This window comes from Panthera onca, chromosome F1, assembly GCF_046562875.1.
Source record: "Panthera onca isolate mPanOnc1 chromosome F1, mPanOnc1 haplotype 2, whole genome shotgun sequence".
Classification (NCBI taxonomy): domain Eukaryota; kingdom Metazoa; phylum Chordata; class Mammalia; order Carnivora; family Felidae; genus Panthera; species Panthera onca.
The window spans coordinates 5,723,340-5,729,388 of record NC_138355.1 but is presented as its reverse complement, the minus strand read 5'-3'; the positions used below and the strand labels follow the sequence as shown (position 1 = coordinate 5,729,388).

At 43.4% G+C, this 6,049-nt stretch overlaps 1 long non-coding RNA gene across 1 annotated transcript; it reads left to right on the top strand.

The window, feature by feature from the left end:
* The first annotated feature begins 167 nt into the window (after positions 1 to 167).
* Positions 168 to 4,461, top strand: LOC132685922 (uncharacterized). The gene is made up of 3 exons (XR_013553219.2): positions 168 to 276; positions 3,938 to 4,038; positions 4,274 to 4,461. It is a non-coding gene; the product is annotated as an uncharacterized LOC132685922 (long non-coding RNA).
* The last annotated feature ends 1,588 nt before the right edge of the window (positions 4,462 to 6,049 follow it).

Sequence of the window (6,049 nt, the reverse complement as noted above, 5' to 3'; positions counted from 1 at the left end):
CTGCGGGGACCTTAGCTCATTTGCTCGAGGGGCATCTTTCCTTGTGGTGTTAGGTCCCCGCGTCTCCCCCTTCCGCCCTCCCAACCCCCGCCCCGGCATTACTCACAATAAGGGAGCCCTAGTGGCCCGGGGTGAGCTAACATTCTGAGAATTTTCCTGCTCTGTTTTCTAGAGCCTCAGAGCCACCAGGAGCTCTAGACAAAATTGTTGGGGAATGACATGGCTACCGATGACCTGAGAATTGGCCTAAGAATTCTGGATTTGGGGGTCCACAGGGTGAGCTGAGATTGTCCATACTGTGACATTTCTGAGTGGCTTCCTTTTTTTTAATGTTTATTTATTTACTTCGAGGGGGGAGGAGCAGAGAGGGAGGGAGAGAACCCCAAAATGGCTCGATCCCACAACCATGGCATCATGACTTGAACCAAAATCAAGAGTCCTGCCACTCAACCCACTGAGCCACCCAGGCACCCCTCGTTTTTGTAAGTTAGGGTAAAATTCGCATAACATTACATTAACCTTTTTAAAGTGTACAATTGGGGAGGGGCGCCTGGGTGGCTCAGTTGGTTAAGCCTCTGCCTCTTGATCTGGCTCAGGTCACGATTTCATGGTGGTGGGATCCAATCCCAAGTACCACTCCATGCTCAGCATGAGATTCTCTCTCTCTCTGCCCCTCTCCCCTGCTTATGCACTCTCTCAAATAGAAAAATAATAATAAAATAAAAATAAGTTTAAAGTGTACAATGGCATTTAGTACATTCACAGTGTTGTGAAATCCCAGCCACCTCCACCTAGTTCCAAAATCTTTCCATCACTCCCAAAACCTCCCGCTTGTTATTTAGTTTCTTCTGATCCCCTCTCCCCCAGTCTCTGGCAACCACCAAGCTACTTTTATCTCCGTGGATTTATCTATGGATTTATTTACCTATTTTGACATTTCAAAAAATTGAATCATACGGTATGTGACCTTTTGGGTCTGGCCTCTTTCGTTAGCATAATGTTTTCAAGATTCATCCACGTCGTGGTATCTATTTGCCTTCATTCCTTTTTACGGCTAAACGATATTCTAGTGTGTGTATGTGCCAGAATTTGTATATCCATCCATTCGGTAATGGACATCTGGGCTGTTTCCTCCTTTTGGTTATGATCAGTCGTGCTACTGTAAACGTGTGTACATATATTTGAGTACCTTTTTCAATGATTTTGGGTACATACCTAGGAGTTGAATTTCTGGATCATATGGAAATTCTATGTGTAACTTTTTTTTTGCGGGGCTTGAACTCATGACCCTGAGATCAAGACCTGAGATGACATCAAGAGTCGGATGCTTAACCAACCTCTATGTTTAACTTTTTGAGGAACCACCAAACTGTTTTCTGCAGAGGATGAGCCATTTTACATTCCCACCAGCAATCAATAGAGTGTTCCGGTTTCTCCATACCATCCAATGCTGTTATTTTTTATTTAGACAATAATAGAATAATAATTATCATCATCATCATTATTATTGCCTTCCTAGTGCATATGAAGGGGTACCTCATTCTGGTACCACCGTTAATTAGTGGTGGTGACCGTCTTTCGTGTGCTTGTTGGGAGAAACATCTAATAGAAAACATCTAATAGAAACATCTGTTCAAGTCCTTTGCCCATTTTTAAATTGGGTTATCTTTTTGTTGTGGAGCAGTATGAGTTCTTTCCCTATCTGGATACCAGCTCCCTATCAGATAAACAGTTTGCAAATCTTTTCTCCCATTCCTCGGGTTGTCTTTTCTGACTTTCTGATAATGTCCTTTACTGCACAAATGCCTTTAGTTTTTATTAAATCCAGGGGATCAATTTTTTTCTTTCCTTGCTTGTGCAGTGTCATATCTAACAGTCTGTCATCAAACCCAAAGCCATGAACTTTTATCTCTATATTTTCTTCTAAGAGTTTTATAAGAGCACTTGTATTTCGGTGGTTGATCCATTTTGATTTAATTCTTGTATTATGGTGTGAGGCCTGGGACCAGCTTTATTCTTTTGCATATGGATATCCAGTTGTCCAGTACCCTTTGTTAAAGAGACTGTCCTTCATAATTGCCAATAAAAACCCCAGACCCCAAGTAGAGACTAGACTTGTGCTCTTTTCCTTCATGACTCTCCAGGATTCTCCATCAGTATCTCTCTCTCTCTCTCTCTCTCTCTCTCTCTCTCTCCATATATACAGTAAAACCTTGGATTATGAGTAACTTGTTCCACAAGTGTTCCACAAGACAAGTAAACATTTCTCAGAAATTTCAACTTGATAAATGAGCGATACCTGGCGATATGAGTAGTATGTGACGCTGAATGTCACATGATCACAACTGAGCCAATGGTTCTTGAAATTTGCTTTGATATACAAGTGCTTTCGATGACAAGCATGTTTCTGGAATGAATTATGCTTGCAAACCAAGGTTTTACTATGTATATGTTTTTTTCAATAAACTCTGCTTTCATCTCAAATAAATAAATATAGATACTGCCCTTTCGCCAATAAATGGCCTTGGCCCCCTTGCCAGAAATCAATTAGCTATAGACAAATAGGAGAAACCAAATATTTTTAAAAGTCTGCTTCAATGCAAGCTAACCCAAGATGGAAATGGGGTGGGCCAGCATGTTGACAGACAAAATAATCTACAAATAATGATCCTTGATACATTAGGGAAATGAATTACAATGAACAAAATTATAAAATTATAAGTTCTTTAAAAGGGAAGGGCACTTAAGGATCATGACAAACTCCAACTCTAACTAACACATGAGTGCCCGCTGCAGAATCCTTAAGGAAGGACTACCCAGCCTGGTTTGTTGCTGTTTTGAGAGCATTCAGTGTTGTACTGTAGTGAGAGGTTGAATTTCAGCCCCTAACTTGGAAAACATAGAGTTTGGTAGAGTTTGAGGATTTTTATCAATTCTTCTTTAAGGGTGTCATAGAATTCACCCTGAGAAGCGTCTGATCTTGCCTTTGGGGAGATTTTTGATCCATGATTCAATCTCATTTTGGGTTTTGTTTGTTTGTTTTTAAATAGGCTTGCTCCAATTTCCTCTTTCTTCCTGAGTCATTTTTGATAATTTGTGTGTTTCTAAGAATTTGTACCTGTCTTCTAAGTCGTCTAATTTGTTGGTGCACAAGTGTTCATAGGATTCTCTGATAATCCTTTTTCCTTCTGCAAGTGTCACAGTATTGTCCCCACTTTCATTCCTGACTTTAATTATTTGCATCTTCTTTTTTCTCTTAGTTTACCTAAGGATTTGTCAGTGTTGTTGAGCTTTTCAAATTTTTCATTTCAATTGTTGTATTGAAATGTTTCAGTTTCAACTCCAGAGTATTTTATTTGGTTCCTTTTAATGATTTCTAGCTCTTTGTTGATATCTTCTGTTGGTATATATTTTGATTGTTCTCTGGCTTCCTTTAGTTCTCTGTCCAAAGTTTCCTTTGGCTCTTTCAGCATATTTAAGACAGTTCATTTAAAGTCTTGTTCTTGGCAAGTCCAATATCTGGGCTTCTTCAGGTATGGTTTCTGTCCATGTCTTTTTCCTCTGAATGAGTCATGCTTTTTCTTTGTTTGCTTTGTAACTCTTTGTTGAAAATTGCAAATCTTGAGTACTACAACTATAGAAATTAGATTCTGTTCCTCCTTTGGAAGGTTCACTGTTATTTCTGATTAGGAGTTACAGTCATCCGTTTGTTTACTGACATTTCCAAACTATTTTTTGGAGACTGTATTCCTTATCATGCGTGGTCACTGAAGTCTGTTCCATTATCTCATCAGTCAACCACTGACCAAACACAGATTTCTTTAAACACCTGGAGCCAAAAAACAAGACCAAAAACAAACAACAAAACAAAACAACTAAAAACTAAAAGAAACTAAACAACTAAACAACTAAAAGAAAACTCTCTTGGTCTTTTCAGATTGCCTCTGAGCTGGACATTTCTGCTCACTTAGCCAGGACACCTGCCACTCTGCCTTAGCCCTTACTTCCTGCTTGCATGGGCCCAGAGATCAACCAAAGGTGAAAGCCTAGGGTCCTCTCAGGTATCTTCTGAGCATGTGTCTGGCCCTCAGCATATGCTTTACACTCTGGGCTCCCTGGTATATGAAGTAGCCCTTCAGAGACCTTGCTTCCCCGGTGTTTTCATCCTCAGTCTCCTTTTCCCCAGCCTTTCTGGTTTCTCGGCTGCCTACCCCCTCTGCCCTCACTTGCCCCAGACAGCTATGGGTAGTATGTCTTTAAATGTTTTCAACAGATGCCACCTGGGGAGCTGCTCCAGCCAGGCGATGAAGCAAAGGTCAGATCCTTCAGGGAACTGCCAGCCCGGTCAAAATGCACAACCACACTTTTAAAACAAAGTCCATATCAGGGCCCCAGGGATTCAGGCTACTGTCCTCTGGGCTGTTGCTCAGCTGGGGAATGGGAGATGGTAGGCAGGTAAGCAAAAAATGCTGCAACATTTTCTTACTGAATTTAGAGGCTTCTTTCTTCATTAATCATTCCCCTGCTTGCTCTAGGGTTTTTTTGTTTTTTTTTAATTAGATTCCAACGTTCCGAAAAAAGCTGATTCTATCAGTGTTTGCCAGCTTAATGGTTGCTTAAATGGAGGGACTGATGCTTGGGGCATCTTTGTTGTCATTTTCCATGACGTCTTCCTGGGTGCCTCACTTTTAGCACTGGTCACTGTCGATTGCAATTTTCTCCTTGACACTGTGCTCTCCGTATTTCCCTCCAGTCTTGTGGACTTCCCTTCCTCTGCCCATCCTCATTTCCAGGCCTCGGAGTGGGGATGGGGGGGTGGGGACACTCTCATTGGGGAATCCAACCGCTCCCAGAGCTGCCACCTCTGTGTTGAGGAAACCCAGCACTGAGTTTCCAGTTTAGTCCTTAGAGCCCCAGACATGTGGACAACTGCCCACAGGCCACTCTAGTGAAGCCAGGTAAATAAGTTCTGCCTCAGAGGATGGAAGAAGAAGGGGCATGTCCTCACTCTCATTCTTCTTGCCATCTAGAGTACGGAGGTGGTAGCCAGAGCTCAGGCCGCCATCTTGGACCGTGATGCCCACGAGGATGGAGAAGCACAGAATGGAAGGAGCTCTAGCCACTGTGGAGGCATTAGCCTACCTCCTTTGTCTCAGGGGTGGAAAAACAACCTTTATATTGTTTAGGTCATTATTTTTTGTTTTGTTTTGTTTTTCCTTTTTTTTTTTTTTTAAGTGTATTTATTTGAGAGAGACAGAGGCAGCGTGAGTGGGGGAGGGGCAGAGAGAGAGAGGGAGAGGGAGAGAATCCCAAGCAAGCTCTGCACTGCCATCGCAGAGCCCAGCGCGGGGCTCGAACCCACAAAACTGTGAGACCATGACCGGAGCCCAAACCAAGAGTTAGACGCTTAACCAACTGAGCCATCCAGGCGCCCCTAGGTCATTGTTGTTTGGGGATTCCCTCACACGCAGCTGAACGGTGCTTGCGTAATTCAGCAGACCTCTCCAGCCCCGTTCCCCATGCCACCAGCTCCCCTCAACTGCCCTTGTAAAGCGTTCACTGCAAGCTATTACAAGGGCCCGCTCACTTGTCTCTCCCGCTCTCCGAGAACATCATCTCCAGACCTGGGACTGGTTCTTTCTTGGATTCTTGCCATGCGATCAGCTTCTTTAAGGCAAGAAAGGGAGGGATTGGGAATGATCGCTGGCTGGGTGCCAATTGTATGCACTGTACATTTTATTTGTCTTAATTGTTGGAGTGGCCCTGTGAGGGGCCGCGCAGGGCTCTTGCTCTCGGGGAAACGGAGGTTCACAGACGCAAAGCTGCTTCTCAGATGCGCGTAGATGAAGAGCGACAGCACTAAGTGTGGAACTCGGGTCTGCCTGGCCTGACACAGACCTCTCTCCCCCGCTAGAAGTTTCCGTGTCAGCGCACCAGCCAAGTGACCCTTGACGAATTAATTCCCTCCGTGGTTCTCCTTTAAGGTCATCACTGTCAGCTGCTTTTCACATGCTGGTTTGAGAGGGATCAAGAAATGCCTTCCCGAACC